Source organism: Mauremys reevesii, linkage group 2 (genome assembly GCF_016161935.1).
Source record: "Mauremys reevesii isolate NIE-2019 linkage group 2, ASM1616193v1, whole genome shotgun sequence".
Taxonomy (NCBI): Eukaryota; Metazoa; Chordata; order Testudines; family Geoemydidae; genus Mauremys; species Mauremys reevesii.
In genome coordinates, this window is record NC_052624.1 from 194,447,523 (window position 1) to 194,470,674 (window position 23,152).

Consider the following 23,152-nt stretch of genomic DNA (forward strand, 5'->3'; position numbering starts at 1 on the left):
AGCAGAAAACAAAAACTTCCAAAATTTTATTTTTTTCAGTTGTGATGACTGTAAGAAAGAAAGGGTATAAAACAAACCTTAGTTAAGCAACTGCTTAAGTGATTACCCATACCACTTTTCTAAGAGCCTGTGATGTGGTATACCAGACCTCCAAGCTACCTAGAGTGTTCCACACAGCCAATCATAAAGGGGCTGCAGGGAGCAGCCAATCAGGGCCAAGCAGGCTAGTATAAGAAGAGCTGCAGGGTTAGAGTGAGATCAGTTACTTGGTGACAGAAGCCCAGTGGAGTGAGAAAGAGCTTTGTGCTGGTTGCTGGGACTCCATCAGGACAAGGCCCTGAGGTAAGAGTGAAGAAGGTGTGGACTCATGGGGAAGTGGCCCAGGGACACAGCAGATGGCTACTGTCTGCATGGTCCCTGGGCTGGGACCTGAAATAGTGGGTGAGCCTGGTGGGCCACCCTCCTTAGCCACTGGGGAAAGTGCCCTGGACTTTGAGGCACCCCAGAAGGGGAACTGAACTCTTTTATTAGCCTAGCAGGAGATCTGGGACTTGAAACATCCAGAGAGGGTGAGGACATTGCCTCCAGGGGAAGCCCTGGAGTATAGCTCAATACCAGGGCTGAGACCACTGTTAGACTACAGAACTAATTAAGGACTGAAGCCCAAGGAGGGCTACACACACTTGATGATAGGCTGCTTGTGAGAGGTCATTGCGCGCCACTATAGGACCCTTTTAATTTTGATCCTTTAACTAAAGAAAAGGATACAAAAGTTTAATTTAGTTTTGTACAGTTTAATAACAGCAACTGATAGTATAGGATCTAAGAAGATAAAAATAGTGTTGATCTATGATTTGGCAAACACAAACTAGAAAATTGGTCGATATAACCATTTAAGTTTTTCAGAACAATTCACACAGCCACAATAGAAAATAACATTCACACTCAATCACCATGTGGGAAGGTGTCTTTGTTTAGATTTGTGACTGATTAGTAACTCCAGTGTTGCTGACACAGGGGAAAAACAATCCAAAGATAAATCACAAGACAACTTGGTCAATTACTTGCATTCCAGTTCACCAAGGTCTCCTTGCTAATGGATCTAACGTAGACAACATTTTTAATCTGCCTCCCGACAAATTCTATTGGCCCCAGGATCTGAGTAATGCTCCTAACTATCTAACATAAACTCCTAAATTTATGACAGATTATATAGATTGAGTGCTGTTCAAGAAGCTTGTGTATTTGGTCTCATTTTATTTCTGTATGCACCTAGAACTTAAAAGACAGTATTAAACCATTAATTATAGGAAACGTGTACTGTGGCTCTACAATCTTCAACAACAACTTGTTCAGTTTCCAAGCTACTTTACAATAATCTTGATTGGAACCTGTTACAAACAAGGACACTCTGTGGCTCTGTGACAGTCTTTAAAGCAGATACACAAACACATACACTTCCTTACCAAGGTACCCAGTTTGAGGAAGCATTTGATTGACTCATCACCCAAGAGAGAGTCTTTGTTACTTATTACCAGTTCTTTGGCTCAGCCATCAGTTTTTAGCCCAATTATTGTTCACAGCAAGAGTTGACATTGTAAACACAGGTGAAACGAAGGACAGACATGACTATAGTCTTTTCCCAGTGTACTAGTGGGAAACCCAAACTGCTGAATAATGGAAAGAGACAGATAAAGCTGCCTATCTGAGAGAGGTACCTGATGTTACCAGGAGGATTCCCAGGCGGCCAGCCCAGGATCTCAATCTTCTCCCTTCCAGCTGATTTATAGAAAGGAGCATAAACACTGCCAAATTAAGTGTAAAAATGTAATAAGAAAAGCCAAAAAGGAGTTTGAAGAACAGCTAGCCAAAAACTCAAAAGATAATAACAAAATGTTTTTTTAAGTACATCAGAAGCAGGAAGCCTGATAAACAACCAGTGGGGCCCCTGGACGATCGAGATACAAAAGGAGCACTTAAAGACGATAAAGCCATTGCGGAGAAACTAAATGAATTCTTTGCTTCAGTCTTCATGGCTGAGGATGTTAGGGAGATTCCCAAACCTGAGCCATCCTTTGTAGGTGAGAAATCTGAGGAATTGTCACAGATTGAAGTGTCAGTAGGGGAGGTTTTGGAATGAATCGATAAACTTAACAGTAACAAGTCACCGGGACCAGAAGGCATTCACCCAAGAGTTCTGAAAGAACTCAGATATGAAATTGCGGAACTATTAACTATGGTTTGTAACCTGTCCTTTAAATCAGCTTCTGTACCCAATGGAAGATAGCTAATGTAATGCCAATATTTAAAAAGGGCTCTAGATGTGGTCCCAGTAATTACAGACCATTAAGTCTAACATCAGTACTGGGCAAATTGTCAGACACATAGAAGAACATAAATTGTTGGGCAAAAGTCAACGTGGTTTCTGTAAAGGGAAATCATGTCTTACTAATCTATTAGAATTCTTTGAAGGGATCAACAAACATGTGGACAAGGTGGATCCAGTGGACATAGTGTACTTAGATTTCCAGAAAGCCTTTGACAAGGTCCCTCACCGAAGGCTCTTACGTAAATTAAGGAATGGTGTCCCTAGCCTGTTTGTCAGAGGGTGGAGATTGATGGCAAGAGAGAGATCACTTGATCATTACCTGTTAGGTTCACTCCCTCTTGGACATATGGCATTGGTCATTGTCAGTAAACAGGATACTGGGCTGGATGGACTTTTGGTCTGACCCAGTCAGGGCCAGTGCAAGGATGTTTTGCGCCCTAGGCGAAACTTCCACCTTGCGCCCTCCCTCCCCTGTGCCCCTGCCCTGAGGCACCCTCCCCCCGTGGCAGCTCCCCACCCCCCATCCTCTGCCCTGAGGCAACCCCCCCGCCCCAGCTCATCCCTGCTCCGTCTCTACCCCGAACACGCCGTTGCTGCTTCACTTCTCCCGCCTCCCAGGCTTGCGGCACCTAAGCTTATTGGCGCTGCAAGCCTGGGAGGCCGGAGAAGTGAAGCAGCTCACCCCTGCCCCGCCTCCTCCCTGAGCACACCGTGGCTGCTTCACTTCTCCCGCCTCCCAGGCTTGCGGTGCCAATCAGCTTAGGCACTGCATGCCTGGGAGGCGGGAGAAGTGAAGTGGCCATGGCGTGCTTGAGGAGGAGGCAGGGCAGGGGTGAGCTGGGGCGGGGAGTTCCCCTGTGTGCCGCCCCCCCCTTACTTGCTGCAGGCGACCCTCCCCGCGCTCCCCTGCCCCAGCTCCCTCCGCCTAAATGCCGGCAGCGACCGGGGTGGCTGAAGATCCAGCTGCCGCGGTCACTGCCAAAGAAAATGGCGCCTCCCAAATGCCAGTGCCCTAGGCGACCGCCTAGGTCACCTAAATGGCTGCACCAGCCCTGGACCCGGTATGGCCATTCTTATGTTCTTTGCTGTGCATCTCTTAGCCAGTTTGCAGTTATACTTGTTCGGGTTGCAGTTTCTCCATCAACATGCTGCTAGTTGCTAAAATGTCACGTTTAAAGTTCATATAATTTATACGAAGTCCCTTCATATTCTTTGATTCTCTTTAAACTTTTTACATTTCCTTATACAATGAAGAATCACTGTTTGTTTGTTCTTCAGCAGGCCAGAGCAGCTTCATATATTTTTCCATTTCTGTTCTCCTTGTTGTAACAACAATGGTGTGCAATGATTATGTGCCTTATTAATCAGTTACATTTCTGATTATTCCACTCTGTGGTCAAGTGTCCTTATAATCACACTGTTTGGCTTCAGATCCTTGTATTTACTACCTCTTTCAGCACAGGTGTATTTGACATAAACATACTCAATTGCAAACATTACCTTTACTCCTTCACTTTATTACTTAAACTAAAATAAATCAGTATGAACACAATTATTTTCTTTCCTAATGAGCTTGTCCATAAGGTAAACCCTGTCATTAAAGCTTACAGTATTTTGCTCAAAATTGTATCGCTGATAGTTAACTTCCCTTTTATACACATTTTAATCATTATAATAGATTCCATCAAGTTCCCTATTTTACTGCTGTCTCTGTCACTACTTATAATGTCAGTGTTTGATCATAATTTAATTTTTAATTATTTCATTCTTTCATAGACAAGGGGAAAAATAACTTTCTTTAGATGAACCAGAAGTACATTCTTGTGAAAGGCTGCAGCAACTCTGAGTGTCCTCAAACTATTTAAGAGGTTTAGTCATTAGACCTTAGGTTTTTATTCTCTTAGCCCTTTGTTCTGTCTTATCTTGGTACCTGGGCAATTCTTAAATAGTAACAACTCATAACTCTGGGTCCTTAGTTACCATGTGAATAACTGGAAAAATTAAAAAAATATATTTTTTACAGAAGTTTTAGGTTTTGAAAGAGGGTCATTTTTAAATAATGCAGAAAATTAAATGACATTGGATAAATGTTTTATTATTTTTAGTGGGTAAATATGCAATAACTATGGCATAAAATCTCAATACAAGTCATATCTAATCAAGAAAAGGAGCTGGGTGTCCTTGTAGAGAACATTTTTAATATGCGGCTGTGATCAAAAAAGTTAACAAAATATTAGGATGAATAAGGAATGGGATGGTGACTAATACAGAGCATATCATAAGGACTTCATATAGATCAATAGTGTGGTCATCAGAGGCGACGCATGAGGAGGGCACATGGGGTCAGGTGTGTCGTTCCCCTCCCAGAGTAGCTGCTTGGCTTGTACCCAGCATGATCACATGGGCTGAGCATGCTTAGTAAGATCTACTGAAGCTGCTGCTGCTGCCCCTCCCCCACTATCGGCAGGTATGGGTCATCTCTGCCTGCAATATTGTGTGCAGTACGAGTCACCACAACTCAAAGAGGAGGATATTGAAGAACTAGAGGGAATCCATAGAAGAGGAATGAGAATTATCAAGGGTTGAAAAACCTCTCCTATAAAGAGAGAAGATTGGGATTGTTTACCTTAGACAAGACAGAAGAGGGGAAATGAAGAAAATCAATGGATGGAGAAAATAGATTGGGAATTTTCAGTTCACCATGTCTCATTACACAAGAAGAATGCAACATTCAATTAAATTAAGAGGTCGCAAATTCAAGCTTAATAAAACAAAATATTTTTTCACACATGTAATTAGACTGTAGAATTTATTGCCACGGGAAGTTGTAGAGGCCAAAAGCCAAGATTAAAAAAGCAGAGTATTTATTTAATTAAAAATAAGGAAAAATATCATGATTAATGATGACAAAATATGGAAGGGATATTAAACCTCCTGCTTCAGGGTTTATGCCTATCTCTGAATCTTATAGAGTTCCAAATCAGACCTAATGTGGGGGGCAGACTATTCCACGTTCTGCAAGGTTCTTATACCTTTTCTTGACTGCATCTGGTGCTGGCCACATTGAAGACAAGACACTGGACTTCATGAGCCTCAGTTTGATCAGTATGGAAATGCCTATATTCCCCTACATTCCAAGAATTGGCGAAGTATGTGTATGTAGTAAAAAAAATAAACAATTGGACCCCTTCTCCTAATTATGTCACAGGACAAAATTTCTGCAGATAATACTGATTTAGACATTATTGAGCTTGTAAAGCAGGAAGTACAATAATGTACACTATATCAATGTATTCATATACTGAAATGTTATACTTATTTCTAGACCTTCTAAGGCTGGAAATAAATATTCTTTAAAAAGCTCAGCATCTGGAGAAAACAGTGAAGTGTTTCCAACAACACAATTAGGATTCAGGTCTGTAAGAAAAAAATTAAATGTTTCCAGCAGCTATTAGAGAAAATATAACCAGTATCTGTGTCAAAGCAATTTATTATGTCTTTAACTGTAACTTCAGACCCCCTAAATTAATAGTATTGTCATGTAAGAGCCTCTAGTAAAAGCTGCTGTGTTGTACTTGTAAAGTGGTGTTTGTTACATATTTTAAGAGTGGCAAAAGTAAATCCTAGCCATGGTTGTATGCAGAAATAAATGTTTCCTGTTCTTAGCTACAGTGTCTGAACAGTAAACTGCTGACAAAGCATGGCAGTTCTTATGTATGAAATAAAACAATCAAATGTATATGAGAGACATCCCTTGGGCTATTTGTGTAGAAAAACCTATCTTGGTATTGCTAAGTCTGAAATCCTACATTCTTTATGACCTTTTCACCTGCTTGAGATTGTGTACTACAGTATACATTACATATACAAATGCTGAGAAAGTTATTCTGTTGGGGTGCCCTTTTTCACAGATGTCAATTGTTAAAAATGCTCAGTCTTCTGAATCAATTAACTTGAAGAATGAATCTGGAGTATCAGGGGCATTTCTTTTTTATTTTAAGATAATTTACTCTGTTATCACCAATTGGTTTGTTCTCATCTGTTTCTAAACACTTCACATATACTAAAAATACAAATTAGAAGGGGACCGGGGGAACATTTGAGATATAAAATGTGGTGTCATACCTACACTTGCTGGCATAGAGAGATTCAAATTACATCTCCCTATATTGGAGTGATGTGCTTCAGCCCTGGTGGGATTCACCAGAGGGAAGTGTAGGTGACAGTATTGCTATTTATCATTCCTTTTTTATTTCAACTGGAATCGAGCGGCTTTACATCCTGCTGAGTTCTCCATAGGAGGGTTTCCAGTAGAAGTTGCGTAGATATGCTGAATCTGATCAACCATTGGGTAACCATAGCCATGCCTCCACTCCAGCCAGCGTCACCTCATATTGAGGAGAATATGAAGCTGCAGTCCCCCCGGCTGGCTACCCGAGAACCACTCCATGTGGATTTTCAAATAACTAGGCTAGGATGGACAAAACAGCTTGTTCCTCCATCCTAGAGTTTATAAACACATGGATAGTATCTCTGAATTGTAGAGGGATATACTAACTTTGTCCAAACTCTATTTTGTTTGACGTAACCATTTAAAACTCCACTAACATGAGTAGGAATTTTGGATGTGTAAGGAATGAGGGATCCAGCCTTATAGATCCCCTCCACCCCAAACAATATAGATGTTTTCCCACATAACTGTAGCCTGATTCTGACCTGATCTTACTTAACACTGGAACTTACCCGAGGAATCTCCATTGACTTAATTGAATATGTGCTAAATTGCCTTGACATTAATATTGGCTGAAACTATGTGTGTTCATACCCGGTCTGAAATGGCATTTAAAAAAAGTCCAAAGACACAAAACCTAATTGTGCCGTTGTAAGTGCTCCATCATTCTCTACCCCACTTGCTGAGATTTTTTTTTCCATCTGCTAATTCGAATGACTCTTGATTTACACTGATGTAACTAATCTCAGAATCAGGTCTCACATTTTTATGACTTGACCTGTTTGTTTTTTGTATTGTCATAGATCCCAGTTGAGCTCGCACTCTCAGCCACTCATCAGATGGCTGGGAGGGAACCCAGATGCTAGTTTCCCAGTCCGGGGGGCTCTGCATTTTAATTTAATTTTAAATGAAGCTTCTGAAACATTTTAAACTTTATTTACTTTACATACAACAATAGTATAATTATAGACTTGTAGAAAGAAACCTTTTAAAATGTTAAAATGTATTACTGGCACGTGAAACCTTAAATCAGAGTGAATACATGAAGACTTGGCACCCCACTTCTGAAAGGTTGCCAACCCCTGCAATAAAGCCTATCTGCACTTCCCTGTCTCAGTTTCTACATCACTCCAGAGTGTTCTTTGGGCTGGGGTGTGAATTTTGTGGACCATTCAGATCCTTCTGCTGCAGAGCATGGTTGGGTTTCTGAAAGACAGAGCCTTCCTTCGCAACTTGTCTCCTCTGACCTTAGTCTTCCTTCCTCCTTCCCAAACTTTGTCTCTCTCCCAGTTCCCTTGTTTATAGACCATCACCACGACCTCAGACTTCCAACACCTGATATTCATTGTTCTGGTAACTGGTGTGGTTGTGTGTTTGTGGTTTTTGTTTTGTTTTGTTTTCTTTTGTTGTTGAGCAGTGGAGAAGAGAGAGAAACAACACCATCACCCTCCATTCAGACTGGAGAAGAAAGTGTCTCCCAGGAAACTCCCTTATTATATTTATTGATAAATTATTAACCAAATCCTGCTTTTTTTAAAATCTACAATATCAGTTAATGAGATTTTTATGAAATGGACAGAAATAATGATAGTTAAAATCAGCCATTGAATCAAGTTCACATAGTTGCATGAATGTAGCAGGAATAGGATATAATGGGAACATTTGTACTAACAAGAAAAAAATAAAATTGTATGTGTAGTTAAATTGTTCAGGTAAATGCATGTCCAAAATTAGCACACTTAAGTTATGTTACACTACCTTGGCCAAGCTACAGCACTGCAGCAGTGACACCGTAGTGCCGTTGTGTAGACGCTTCCTACATTGACAAAAAAACCCTTCCACCAATGTAGTTAATCCACCTCATTGAGAGGTGGTGGATAGTTCAGTGGAATAATTCTTCCATGAACTTGCTGCGTCCATAGTGAGAGTTAGGTCGACCTAACTGTGTTGCACAGGGTGCAAAATTTTTCACAGCTGTAAGCAATATAACTGGGATGATCTATATTTTAGATGTAGACCAGACCCAAGTTAGAAGCTTCCATACCAAAATTAATTTTGTGAATATTTTACAAGAAAAAAAAGTTAGTACAACACTTCTAAAATTACTTTGCTTCTTCAACAAAGAGCTGCTTGAAATTATTATAATAGTCATAAATAAAATTCAAATGCTGAGAGATTTTTCATTTAAGCACCTTATGCTCTTTTACAAACAGCTTCCAGCACCCTTGTGAGGTATCTAAATGATGTTAAACCTGTTCTACAGGTGGAGAAACAGACGCTGAGAGAGGCTAAAGCCTTTATTTTATTTTTATTTTATTTTTAAGGCTCTTCTAATTTTGGATACCTCTGTTTTTGGGCACCATCCTTCAGAAATGGATGGCTTGATTTTTAGAGGTGTTGAGGACCCACACATCCCATTCTCTTCAGCTGAAACTGAGGCAATCAAAAGTAGTGACCATGTTTGAAAATTTCATCCTTAGGTGCCCCCATCCCATTTCAAAAGTGAATTAGGCACTTGGAAGCCTAAGTCTCATTGAAAGTCAATTGGAAATTAGGAGCTTAAGAGCAAGATTTTTAGAGATATTTACGTGCCTAAAGAAATAGATAGGTATTTACTGGGGTTTCCAAAAGTGCCTAGGCCCCTAATCATTGGGAATAAAGAATCTAGTTGTTTTTGCAATTATCTGCATTTTTAGGCTTCTTATACCTTTAAAAATCTGCCCCTTAGTCACATTTGAGAGTATGTGACTTAATGAACCTTAGTGACCGACCCAACTCTCACAAGAGATTGGCGTCAGAGCTAGGAGATTAAGCTGCTTACTCTGGCTCCTAGCTCCTACCTTTAACCATAGAACAAGACTCCCTCTCATTCTTTTCTGTTCCTTTGATGATACATCAGCCCTCTTGGCAATATAAATGGTTCCAGACATCACAAAAGCTATCTGTTGGACTCCATTGTAGCTTCTTTCATATTACTGTAACTTGTGAATTTTGTCTCTGGAGTTTTACCACACTGTGGCTTCTGATTTACAATGGTAAATTTCATTGTTTTACATTTCTCAGTGCTTGCAAGAATTAAGTCAAACAAAAGCTATGCTCAGTTATCTGAAGTGCTTTTTTTCCAGTCACAACAGTATACCTTCCCATCAAACACAGATATGAATCTTTAGTTCCATAGTCTTTCCCCTAACTACCCCTTTTGCTGAGAAAGCCTGCATATCCTTTGCCAAAATATCTCATCTGTTACTCATCCTTTTATCAAACACATTTTGAATACTTTGACTTTGTAACTGTCCTTCAATATAGGTTTTTAAAAATTGTTCCCAGATAAGGATTTTAAAAATATATTTGAATAGAAAAACCTCATTTGTGCAGCTCCACTGGTGCCTGTTATAATATGAATCAGGGGTGTGTGTCTTTTCAGTTTGAGGTTTGAGTCATTTGATTTCATGTTTAGTTGTAATTATTCTGAAGTTGCAGTGTTTGGGTCTTATTCTTCATTCAGTTAAACCAGTTTTATTCCATTGAACTCTCATGCCAACATGAAAATTGGGTAACAGAGAGGATGATCAAGGCCATTGCTATAAAAAAGTATTACTGGTGGCAAAATATAGACTTTTCAATGGTCATCAGTGTTCTGCTCTTAAAAGTGACTGATTTAAGTACCACAGTATTGGCTATTGGATATGTAAAGTGGTATCAATCCATCTTCAGCTTAATTTAGATTCTCACATTCTCTAAAATCTCTTGATAGATCTAATGTTTGTCTTTACCTCACTACCCGAAGGGAAATGTAGTTTGACTTGCACTATGGGTACCAGGAAGTAATTGTGTTTCCTTGTCTGATCAATATTCTCACTTGTGAACTATACACTCATAAAAGCCAAATCCTATTCACACATGGGCTCTACATCATATAAATGTATTATAACACATTAACATCTTGTAAATTACAAACTAAGCAAAGAAAGAAACTACCCACACTTAACACTGGTTTAATTTCAGACTAAATCAATGGATTTCAGTTAACTGTTCTGGATTGATGCCAATATAACTGACAGCCGAAATTGGTCCACTAGGTCTTCCTGTAATTCCAGATTCAGTATTCTGAAATCTTTCATAGCAACGACCCCATTTACACTTCAGAGAAACAATGTTTTTCCTCTTTCTCAAAACCAAACTATACAGATCCAATTGTAAATCATTAGTTTTATTTGAGATGTGATATATTGTCAAACAGTCCATAGGCCAGACCCTCAGCTGGGGTAGCTCCACTGACTCTGTTTCAAAAGTGACATAGAAGTCTAAACACTTACTGTCTCTTTCCTAAATGACATTTTACAGTATTCCTGAGGCTTCTGCATAATAGATGGTAAATCTCCCACCAGCAAACTTAACACAATGTTCTCTCAGATGGTCATCAGAGTTTGTAGTGCGTTGCTTCTCAAAGTTGTGCCATCTGTCATGTCCCTGCAAGAAGTCATTCCATAGCCAGGGTTGCTGGAGAACAATAGTGCTCTTGTTACACTTTTCCTTTTGCAAAGCTCCTGTGCTGAAGGAGGGAGTTAGTACAGCCAGCTCTGCATTATCCAAGTATTCACATACACCAGGGCAATCTGTCCCTAGGTATCTACATCTGATGTTTTCTGGGTGCTTTGCACTGCTAAAGTGAGAGTGTATGTGTCTGTAGGGCGGGGTGTGGGGGTGTGGGTGGTGGTGGAGAATCAAGTTCTGGACCAACATTTTCTCTGGAGGGGGTTGTATGATAATTAGTCACAAAAATCAACCTTCCATTTGCTGTTAAAGATGTGAGAAATTAATCCTTGGTGTAATTAAATTGATCTCATTAAGTCTGATTCTAGTCTTCCTTATGCGTATTTTACACCTTAATTCCTGTTTGCATTGCTGTCAATGAAATCAACCCTAGTGGAATTGGACAATAGATAAATTGAACCCACTGGCTTTTTTTCCCCATCATACCTATTTATGGGCCTATCATGGAAAGTGCAGAATGCACTCTGCTGCTGAAGGATAGGAATTTAATACTCTTTGAACTATGAAGAATGTGTCTGGATGCAATGTGGGTCATTTAAAATTGTTCTGTGGATTTTTATTAATACATTTGTACTCTGTTGTAACTACAGTTGTGAAAAAATGTTTTGTTTTAACCACAAAAGAACTTGAACTCATCTGGGGTTTGACTTTGGCCTGTGCTTCTTAACAAGAGATTGGGTTGTTAGAACTCTTCTTGAAATTGTGGAACTGCCAAATAGTTTATTTTAGATTAAGGAAAGAACAGAAGTAAACTTTCCACGAGAGAGCACATGGTATGTCTGTAAGTGTCTCCTCTGCAGCAAGTCTGAGAAGAAAACAACTACTGCGTGCACACAGTTTGTAGAAATTTCAAGGTGCAAAGAAAATAAATGCTTCACAGTTTCATAGCTGCACACCCACCCCACTAACAATACTGAACATCAAGGAATGTTGATTTGAATTCTGCATGAAGACTTGGGTATTAAAAATTCTTATATTTTTGTCAACCATTTCCCCATTTCTTGTTTAGTTTTATACAGTGGAAAAGTAAATTTGCATTATACATTTCCACTCTGGACTCACACATGCCTAAATCTATATTTATACACCTAAAGCAAAGTGGACTGATATTTTTTAGAGGTGCTGAGCACTAATAGCTTCCACAAAACTGAATGACTACAGTGTGTGCTCTGCACACTGGTAAATCAGATCATCTTGATTTATCTGTCTAAACATGGATTTAAGCATCAACATATAGGTGCCTGGGCTGAAAACACAGGCCTCTATATCCATTGTCAATTTAACTAATTAGCCAGTTTTCCCTTAACATTTATTTTGGAGAAACAAACGTGTAAAATCAAGAATAGTCATTGGCTTATTATGGGAAACTTTAGAATACATAATGCTTGGTAACATTACTATCAGTATTCACTAACACTACTCTTTCATGTTCATCTCTGAAGTTAAAGTAGATAATTTCAATTTCTGAATTTAATCTTTATAATTCAAACTATTTCCAGTACACTTACACTCAAATGGCTATTTAGTTACTTCACAGCCACATGCAGTACTTTAGACAATTGGCTTTTCCTGGAACAGGATGACTTGGTATCTTTTTTCAGAGTGATTTATCAGGTAGATTCACAGAGGAATAATTGATACAGTAATAAAATTAATTGATATGCCCACAAAATGTATGTTGTCAGCAGTACCACAATGCAGATTTTTGAGAACCGTATTTGAACTGACTGTGTTAATAATTTTTTAAAAATGTCTTGCATATTTGTGCATTCTGTTGTTTGAAATGCCCTCCCAGAAGCTAGAAAATAGCACTTACCACTTTACTGGTTTTGTTCCTCACAGGTTTGTAATATTGATTTCTGTCACAAGCACCCTTGGTATCAGTAAGTCAGAAGGTCCCCAAAGAGCAGAGGTCTAGGCAGAAAGGGAGAATGCCATCTCTACTATATCTTCATTCTCTGCACTCTCTCCCTCTCTTGAACTCTGTAGATCTCTCTCAGGCCTGGTCTACACTAGGAGTTTATGTCGAATTTAGCAGCGTTAATTCGACTTTACCGTGCACCCGTCCACACCAGGAAGCTAATTAGTTCGACCTAGAGGGCTCTTTAGTTCGAATTCTGTACTCCTCCCCGACAAGGGGAGTAGCGCTAAATTCGACATGGCTATGTTGAATTAGGCTATGTGTGGACGGAAATTGACCTTAGTAGCTCCGGGAGCTATCCCACAGTGCACCACTCTGTTGACACTCTGGACAGCAGTCCGAGCTTGGATGTTCTGACCAGCCACACAGGAAATGCCCAGGGAAAATTTGACATACTCCGGCGCTTTGTGGATGTTCTGCAGGACCGCAGGCAGGAGGACAGAGCCCCCCTGCACTGTATCTGCAACTGCCCTCCGCCGCCACAAAGTCCCAACCCCCCCTCACCCAAAGTAACAAGAAGGAGTCGTGACAGGGGCTGTGAAAACTGTCACTGCACCCCTGCAGAGTGCACAAATACAAGAAGGCTCTCATTCCCTAAATGTTGAGAAGTCTTTTCCTTCCTGGCTCACCGAAGCCCCAATCCCAGTTTCATACCCTAACTGTGTAGTTGATTATTAAAAGTAGTTTGCTGTTAATTACTATTTCCGTCAAGTTTTTCTACAGAAGACTGTCTGTGAAGGGGGGGGAGGGGGTTGTTAATTGCATAGGACAGTCACCTTTACCAGGGTACAGACACGGGGGCAGGATCAACAGCAGGTAACACACACAGTGCAGTCAGTAGGCACCCTGGTCGGTCTGGGAGGTGTTTTCCATGTTCTGTGTGGGTGGGGGGTACGTGACTTTGTGGCATGGGATGGCGGTTACAGAACTTATGCAGTGGTCCTTGTCCCGGACCACAGATCCACGCAGCAGGGGACTCTGTAACCGTCCTCCCCCGCCACAAGGTCACATAGCCCCCGCACACAGAGTCCCAAAAAGGAGGGATGGCAGGCTCCATTGAAACAACCAGTCCGGCACTGCAGACCGCTCTAGGAGCAGGAGCCTATCATTCCTCGAGTGTAGAAGCGGTGTTAACATCACTGCACACCCTACCCACCACAGTCTGCATCCCTGTTTCAACCCTTTAACGCAAATTCATTAATAAAGAAAACTTTGTTAATTAATAATGTTCCATTAACTTTATTTTTAAACGTGTGTTGGAAGGGGGGAAACGTGGTGAACGGGGTATGTAACCACAGAAGAAAGTCAACAGTAATTGAAGCAGGGGCAGATTCAGCTTCTCTGTAAAGAAACTGAACAGTCACAGGTTACCCTGCTCCCTGAGGAACCTAGCTTTCAAAGCCTCCTGGATGCACAGCGCTTCCCGCTGGACTCTTCTAATTGCACGGGTGTCTGGCTGAGCATAATCAGCAGCCAGGAGATTTGCCTCAACCTCCCATCCCGCCATAAAGGTCTCCCCCTTGCTCTTACAGAGATTGTGGAGCACACAGCAAGCTGCAATAACAATGGGGATATTGGTTTCGCTGAGATCCGAGCGAGTCAGTAAGCTCCTCCATCTCCCCTTGAGACGTCCGAAAGCACGTTGAATGATGACAGTTACCCAAGACCACCCTCAACACATTTTTCCCCCCAGCATGCATTGTGGGGAAATCCCAGAATTCAAATGGGCAGCGGGGACTGCGGGAACTGTGAGATAGCTTCCCACAGTGCACCGCTTCCAATGTCGACGCTTGCCCCGTTAGTGTGGACTCACAAAGTCGAATTAGTGTCCTTAGTGTGGACACACAAATTCGACTTTGTAAGGTTGACTCCACAAATTCGAATTAAGTTAAATCGAACTAATCTGTAAGAGTGTAGACAGACTCTTCATGTAGCTTTCTGAGGCATTGCTGGAGTTGGGCTTGAGTAGAGCTAAAGTCAGTACATTTCATGGGCCCCATCCACCGATCATTTTCCCCCATTTTCTGAGGGGAAGGAAGGTTAGATGAGGAGTTGAATTAATACAGCAATGGGTTGAAAGAGAGGCTGGATCTTACCTGTACCAAATTCACAGGATAGTATACATTTGGCTTTGCTGTAGAAGAACAATAAGTGTCACATTTTCTATTGGCAACAGAACTGATTTAAAAAAAAAGGAAGTGTGTGTGTGTGAGAACCTCATCCCTTTTTTTCCCCAATAAAAATGAAATATGGATGCATTTTTTCCTCATAAATTTGAAGTTTTTCAATCAGCTTTACAAGTTGAATCATGGGACTATATTTTCTTGGAAAATATTGACAATTTTTCATCCAAATTCAAAATCTAGAAAAAAAATGATTTTTTTAAAACCCCAACCCTTGATAATTACCAAAGCTGAGTGTGGCTCTTGAGTGGCACAATGGCAGCCTACCTGTCGCTGGAGAACAGAAGATGCATCCAGAAGGAGAGTCGAGTCGAGTCCTGAAGCATCCCACTACCTCAAACTTTTTCCCCTTATTTGTACATTACGTAATAAAATGACATGTCACTTAAAGAATCCTTGTTAAGCAAGCAGTTTCAATGGTCAATCAAGAGGTTTCCTTCTGATTATTGATTAACCAACTGTGGGTTTTTTCCAGTGTTTGCAACCTTGAGGCCCTTAAAATTCATGTATCAGCAACTTCAACACAATTCTTATCAGGAAAGACTCAGGGTCAAGCTGCCCTTTCTGTGGCACTCAAAACTCCCTCCCCTCCTGCCGTGGTCAAGCTGAGGCTGTTGCTTGGCCACTTTACAGCCTGCTGACTTGCCTGCTTTTAGCAATAAGCAGTAGTGGTTTCAGTCACTTTACTGGTTTGCCAAAATCTCCCCATATAGTTCTCCTCACAAAAAGGGGGCCTTTACATGATCGCTGTCACACCTTTTCTGGATGCACCTGAGTTGAGATCCAACGAAAGCTCTAGTCTCTCTGCCAAGACTGAGCAAATGATCTTCTTCTTGGCATCCCATACTTAGCACACCAGCATAGCAATTCACAATCGATCATTTTAGCCGCCTTTCCCATTTAAGGGAGTGGCAACAAGTTAAATATGTTCCTTTCCCGGGGGTACAAGTGCCGGTGGCAGTAACTCCTGACTCATCTGTTGGGGGACTTGCAATTGCTGGCTTTGCCAAAATCTCCCCATACAGTGTCATGTTGGTCAAGTTTATTTAGAATTCAGAGTATGTTCCTCACAGTTTTTAACAGTTGTAAAAACAGATAACATTTTGATTTTAAAGTATTTATTAGTATCTATGATTTACAGCTTGCTAATGTTCAAAATGGTGAGTTTGCAAAACTACTAGTAATTTAAAATGACATTGCAAATAGTACTATTGTCATTACAAAATATGTGCCAGTGAGTGTCAATTGACCCATTACATTTAGGCTGACCTCTGCACATTTGAAAGTGTCATGTTAAGAGAAAATACTGGAGTAAACAACACTTTCCCCCTCATTTTAAATTACATTGTTACTTAATTTCACCAATCTATTTTAAGGATGTGCTGTGTTTTGACTGCCTAATAAAGCCTGTTAGAAAAGTATAAAGATAAATGTTGCTTTTTAATCAGTAGTTTTCATTTTTAAGAGCCATCCCTAAAAACCAAACAAAAAAACCAAACCAAAACCTTTAGTCCAGGACTGCACTGCTCTGTTAGAAAGGTGAAATGTGTATGTTAACATGAGTGAAATTTAACACTGAAAAGGAAAAAAAATCCCCCCAGAACAGTACCAGTAGGTAGCACAAAGTGTTTTTATACACTTGGCACTCTTTATGGTCTATAAAACAAGTGTATGGCTTAGTAAATGCCTGGGTTAGTAAACTTTAATGTAACAACTATTATCAACAGTATGTTTTGGAGACAGAGTTTAAAATAACATGTCATTTCTTTCATTCCCTTCCCATGCAGCACAGCAGAGACCAGGGTTTTCAGTTCTTGGGCTGTGAAGAGCATAGGCCACAAACACTTTTTTTGGTATGGTTTCTTCAAAGCTAACAGTTCATGCTGTTTGCAAAGGTAATTGTGGGTGAAAGAGCTGCTGAGATTCATGAAGTGTGATTGCTGTTTCAGTACCTGGCCATGTTCAGAAAACAGGGATAAAGAGTCAGTGAAAAGACTGAGTCTTCCTGCCTAAAAGGGGTAAGAATGGGTTAAAAACAGACTTTTGTTGGTTTGTTTTGTGATGTGGGGTTATTAAGGTTACTCTCAGAGCAGGTAAGTGCTTTCATTTACTTTAGCCATGTAAGGTCATCAGCACCAATGTTCTCTAGTTCAGGTAGAAATAAGACAAATGTAACAATTTTGATGGTATCTTGAATGGCCTCCATTAAGAGACAGAGAAAGGAGTTTAAACTGCTGCAATCAGCACTCTTACAACAGTTTGATAACTCACTTGAGGATACTGACTTTTTTTTTAATAACAGCAAATGCTGTATGTCAGCCATAACACTACTTAAAGTCACTGTCATACACTCAAAGTCTATAACTGCAGCGTGATTTTCAGAGGCAATGGAAATGGCTGCTGTCAGCTTCAGAATAGATGAGGAACGAAATCTGTCACGAACTTTGAGAACTTAATATATCACTAAAGACAGTTAATTTAGCAGTCATGACCCATGTAGGCAGCAAAATTAATAGCAAATCTGCTGTGCCATTGGAAGAGCACGTCAATACTCTGATTCCAACATTGTTTCCACTGCAGCCTACACAGACTCTGGTTCCCCTGTGACATGTTTGTCTGTATGTCTGAACAGCTAAATACTGTACTTCTAAAATTACTCTGTTTTTAATGTGACAGTCACATGCTGCAAGGTGTAGCATGTTGCCCTGAGGAGTTCTGAGGTTATAAAATAAAAGTAAGCATAGATGCATTACCTGCAGTATTTTATCTTAGGACCCCAATATTCCTTACTCAGGCAAAATTTCTCCTAAAGTCATATCCCCCTTTGCCTGAACAAGGAGTGAATAGCGAGTGGTGACTCAGACCTTTCATCTTCTACTTTCAATAACATGGCAATTGCAAAATGGTAGCATTTCTTTTGTAGTGCTTCTGATTCTATTTTCCATGCGACACTTTCAATGCTTCCTTTTCTGTCATGGGATCTCTTAGCAATTCCACTGCAATGAACGTACCAAATATACAGAGCTGGATCAAACATCCAGAAAAACAAATAAGCTGCAGGCTTCTATAAAAACTTGCTCATATAACAATTTTCTTAAAAGGGTGTGAAATTCTGTTATCCTGCATGCAGCTGTACTTGGCATGATTGATGCTTCCCCCTTTCTATTTATTTAAAATGTTAGGAAATGGTGATAGGGGGCAAAAAGAGTCCTAACACGTTTGTCCATTTCAAATTCTTTCCATTTGACTTTGCAAAACATTGTGAAGCATGTAGCCACAGCCAATCAGTAATGTAAACAAAGTTTGCACTCTCTGTCTCTGTCTCTCTCTCAAAACAAAATTGTATCATCTTTATTGGCCTGATATAGGAGAGCAATCAGCTCTGGAGTGAGTGTGTCAAATGAAACTTCACCAGGAATTTCTGACTGTTATAGAGAAAAAATGTGTTCATAAAACACACAAAAGGTACAGAGAAGGACAACAAAAATGATTAGGGGTGTGGAACTGCTTCCATATGAGGAGAGATGAGAGACTGGTACGTTTTCAGCTTGGGAAAGAGATGACTAAGAGGGATATGATAGAAGTCTATTAAAATCTTGACTGGTGTGGAGAAAGTAAATAAGGAAAGTGTGATTTACTCCTTCACATAACACAAGAACCAGGGCCCCCCAGTGAAATTAATAGGCAGCAGGTTTAAAACAAGCAAAGGAAAGTACTTCTTCATGCAATGCACAGTCATCTGTGAAACTTGTGGCCAGGGGATGTTGTGAAGGCCAAAATTATAACAGGGTTAAAAAAAGAACTAGATAAGTTTATGAAGGATAGGTCCATCAGTGGCTATTGGCCAAGATGGTCCGGGATGTAATCCTATGCTCTTAGTGACCCTAGCTGGAATTGGACAACATGGGGCGGATCACTCGACAAACTGTCTTGCAGCCTGCCAGTGGATTACCCTGATGGGCCATGTGCAGCTGCAGATTATCCACCACTGGGCTAGATGATCATTGGTCTGACCCATTATGGCCATTCTGATGTTCTAAACATATGGGGCCAAATTCTTATTCCTGCTTAAAGGCTTCCCTACCCACAGTCTGAAACTGAGATAATTAAGTCAGTTTTAATTTACATCTTTAGTTATTTTGGCACGAGTCTGTTTTTTTGGAAGTCCTTATTACAGAATAAAAATTACCTATTATGATTTAAGTAAGGTTGATTTTTGGTGTATTTTTTTTTTACCCATTCAAGTAAAATTGGAACAGGACATACTTATCTGGAAACCTAGAGACTCTTGAAAGTGGCCTCATATTTTAGAAAGTACACAGAGTCCACCCTTTGAAAAGGCAAGCTCCTTTAAGGTTTCTTAAATTGAGCACCCAAAAATTGAGGCCAAATCACACCCTAAATCAATAGTGACTTTTGAAAATCTTGTCCTTAATCCCTGTTAGAATATATACCTGGTTAAACACTAACTAAAGCTTCAATGTCTAAATGTATCTTTGGAAAGAAAACCAGGCACCATGGTGAACAGCTTTCTCCTATGGCACTGAACATGTGTTGGTTGGGAATACTCCACACATGGGTCAAGAAACATATTTAGGGGGGAGGGATAGCTCAGTGGTTTGAGCATTGACCTGCTAAACCCAGGGTTGTGAATTCAGCACTTGAGGGGGCTGTTTAGGGATGTAGGGCAAAATCAGTACTTGGTCCTGCTAGTGAAGGCAGGGGGCTGGACTCAATGACCTTTCAAGATCCCTTCCAGTTCTGGGAGATAGGTATATCTCCATTTATTATTATTATTTTTATTGTATATGTTAAATCCTATCAGATTTCTAATCTTTTGGAAGAAGACCAGCGTGACCTTATACAATAGCATTCTAGTTGCACTGTCCTGTATGTCATTATTATTAATTATTATTATTAACATATATATTGAAGTAGTGACTAAAGGCCTACTCTAATATCTACTAAGGGTACATCTTCACTACCTGCCATATCGGTGGGTAGCAATCGATTTCTCGGAGTTCGATATATCACGTCTCATCTAGACGCGATATATCGAACTCCGAACGCGCTCCCGTCGACTCCGGAACTCCACCACCACGAACGGCGGTGGCGGAGTCAACGGGGGAGCCACGGACGTCGATCCCGCGCCGTGAGGACGAGTAAGTAATTCGAACTAAGGTACTTCGACTTCAGCTACGCTATTCGCGTAGCTGAAGTTGCGTACCTTAGATCGAACCCCCCCCCCCCAGTGTAGACCAGGCCTAAGTGAGACAACCTCAAGTGTGCACAGATTTGCAAATGTTGCTTTAGAGGACTCTTGTACAATACATGACTAACTTTTTTATCGTTCATATAAAATATCCCTAATTATGCAACCCACAATTTCATTTGTTTATTCCCTTGATGTTAGGTACTTAACTGAAAGTTTTAATGATATGTTATCTGAGTAGATTTCATTTAGTTACTCCCCTTTCCCCCCAATCCTTTTTACCTTCTCTTCTTTCCATTCCTATTATAGATTCTATTCGTTTTTTCTTTTTCTTTTTCTATTTCTACATATTTGGTTTTGGGTTTTTTGTTTTGCTTTTACCTACTTCGTCTTCCTCCTCTTTTCCTTCTCCTATCTCCTGCGGATTTCTCCTTGTGTCCCATGTCTCCTCTCTTGTACCACTGTGGTGCTACCTCCTTATTCTCTGAATAGCCACTTCAAAAGGGAGAAAGTAGCCTCTTGTCACATCATGTGATCACTAAAATTGAAGTGCCAATACAGTGAGGTGGATGAGAGAGAAAGAGAGGAGGTGGGAAGAGCAAAAGTATGAAAAGTAAATATTTAAGGAAGGTGGAAAATGGCACAAGGAATATCAGGAACATGACATTTAATTTTGCACCTTCGCCATTCTTATTAGAGACTTAAGCAACCTCCCAAACCATAATGTTTCCTGGCATTTTATCTTTCTATGCAAAACATTGATTTGCCTTCTGGCTGAGAACTAGACAGAATTTTTGAGTTTGTCACCATTATGCATTAATCAGCCAAAGACTAGATGGTTCCACTCACACAGACATAGACACACTGAAATTTAGGTGCTACTGTACATGATGAGGTAATTCAGTCTGTGGGTGTGGATGGGTCGGACTCACCCCCGCAGCGCCTCCTGCTGGTGACTTCGGGAATTAGCTCTTTTCCAGCGCTAGAGCGCCCTCTGCAGGCCAGTGATCCACCTGTCTTCAGGCCCCCGTGTCCCTCCCTGGACCCGGTGCCCTTTTATATGGGGTGCTGCCCCCTAGCAGTAACCCCTTTTTCTTAGGGTCTCCCCTCCTCAGGGAACCCTCACCCTCTATCCCCACCTTGCCTCAGTATTTGGCTACTGCCAGTCATTGTCTAGCCCCACACCCTGGGGCAGACTGCAGTATCAGCCTACTCATCACAGGCAAGGAGGGTTTGGACCTGCTGCCTTGGCCTACCCCTGGGCTGCCCTCTGCAACCCCCAGTACCTGTCGGCCCACTGCTAGGCCACCGCCTGGGACTTTCTAGGCTGGAGCTCCCCAGCTCCTCAGCCTTCCCCAGCCCTGCTGCACTCAGGTATCCAATCTCAAGCTCCTAAGGAGCCAGGCCCTTCTCCCTCGAGCAACAGAGAGAGACTGTCTGGCTTCTGGCTTCCCTGCCTTCTTATAAGGCCCTGCTTCTCAGTTTGGGGTGTGGCCTCAGCTGCAGCCACTTCCCCAATCAGCCCAGCTTTTTGGAGCAGCAGCTCTCAAGCCCTGCTAGGCCACTTTTAAACCCCTCACAGCAGGAGCAGGGGCCACCCTGCTACAGTGGGGTGTGAGCAACTCTACGCGCTCGTGCTCCATACCGTTCACTTCCTCACCCTCGTGTCCCGCCCCGACACCAAGTGGCGGGACCTCTTGCCACCTGTGGAGGGTGAGGAGCCCCGGTGGGCCAGCCTGTACTCCACCCTGGTCCCGAGGCCCGCCGGGGATATCAGCTGGCGGCTCCTTCACGGGGCCGTGAGCACGGGCGTGTACTTGGCGCGGTTCACCCCTGTCCCGGACACCTGCCCCTTCTGCGGCGTGAGGGAGACCCTGGCGCATGTTTACCTAGAGTGTGCCAGGTTGCAGCCCCTATACCGGCTCCTCACCGACATTCTGTTACGTTTCTGGCTGCACTTTTCCTCTCACCTCCTTATCCATGCACTCCCTATCCGTGGCCCCACAAAGTCGCGGGACCTCCTGGTCAACCTCCTCCTCGCCCTGGCTAAAAAGGCCATCCACGCGACCAGGGAGAGGAGGTTGGCCAACGGAGACTCCTGCGACTGTGGGGCTTGTTTCCGGTCCCTCGTCCGCTCACGTCTCCGGGCGGAGTTCCTCTGGGCGGCGTCCGCTGGCTCCCTTGACGCCTTCGAGGAGCAGTGGGTGCTGTCCGGGGTTCTCTGCTCGGTGTCCCCATCAGGCTCCCTCCTTATGACCCTTTGACCTCACTCCTGTCCCTGTTCTTTTATTAGTTGTCCCCCGCACTTAGTGGGTTTCCGTGGCCCTGTGGATCCTCCCCTTAGGCTGGGGGGGGATCCGTTAGCATGGGGCGGGCTTCCGCCCGCCCCCTCTCCCGGATAACCCAATAGTACAGTGGGGTGTGAGAGCTAAGCACACTAATGTATTGCACATTAATTGGTCTATGCGCTAGCATGGTCTAATGTAGTGAGCTTTAACATAGTACTGTCTACATGGACCAATTTTATGTGCAATATGTTAGTGTGCTTTGGAAATAACACCCTTGTAGGGCTCATTATCCCACCATGTAGAAAAGCCCTAGCACAGTCAGCACTTGCTGACCCCAGGAGACTTAGTCATTGCTGACATAGCTCACAGACAGCATTCTTTGTAGAAGCAACACAGAATTGATACTACACACTTTAGACTTCACAAGATTTGAC

General features: G+C 41.8%; 1 long non-coding RNA gene across 6 annotated transcripts in view; it reads left to right on the top strand.

Moving 5' to 3' along the window:
- Positions 1-271: 271 nt before the first annotated feature.
- Positions 272-23,152, top strand: part of LOC120396755 — a 253,501-nt gene continuing 230,620 nt past the window's right edge. For all 6 annotated transcript variants that reach the window (XR_005593345.1, XR_005593346.1, XR_005593344.1 and 3 more), the window contains exon 1: positions 272-342. This is a non-coding gene — a long non-coding RNA (uncharacterized LOC120396755). The remainder of the gene's footprint in view (positions 343-23,152) is intronic.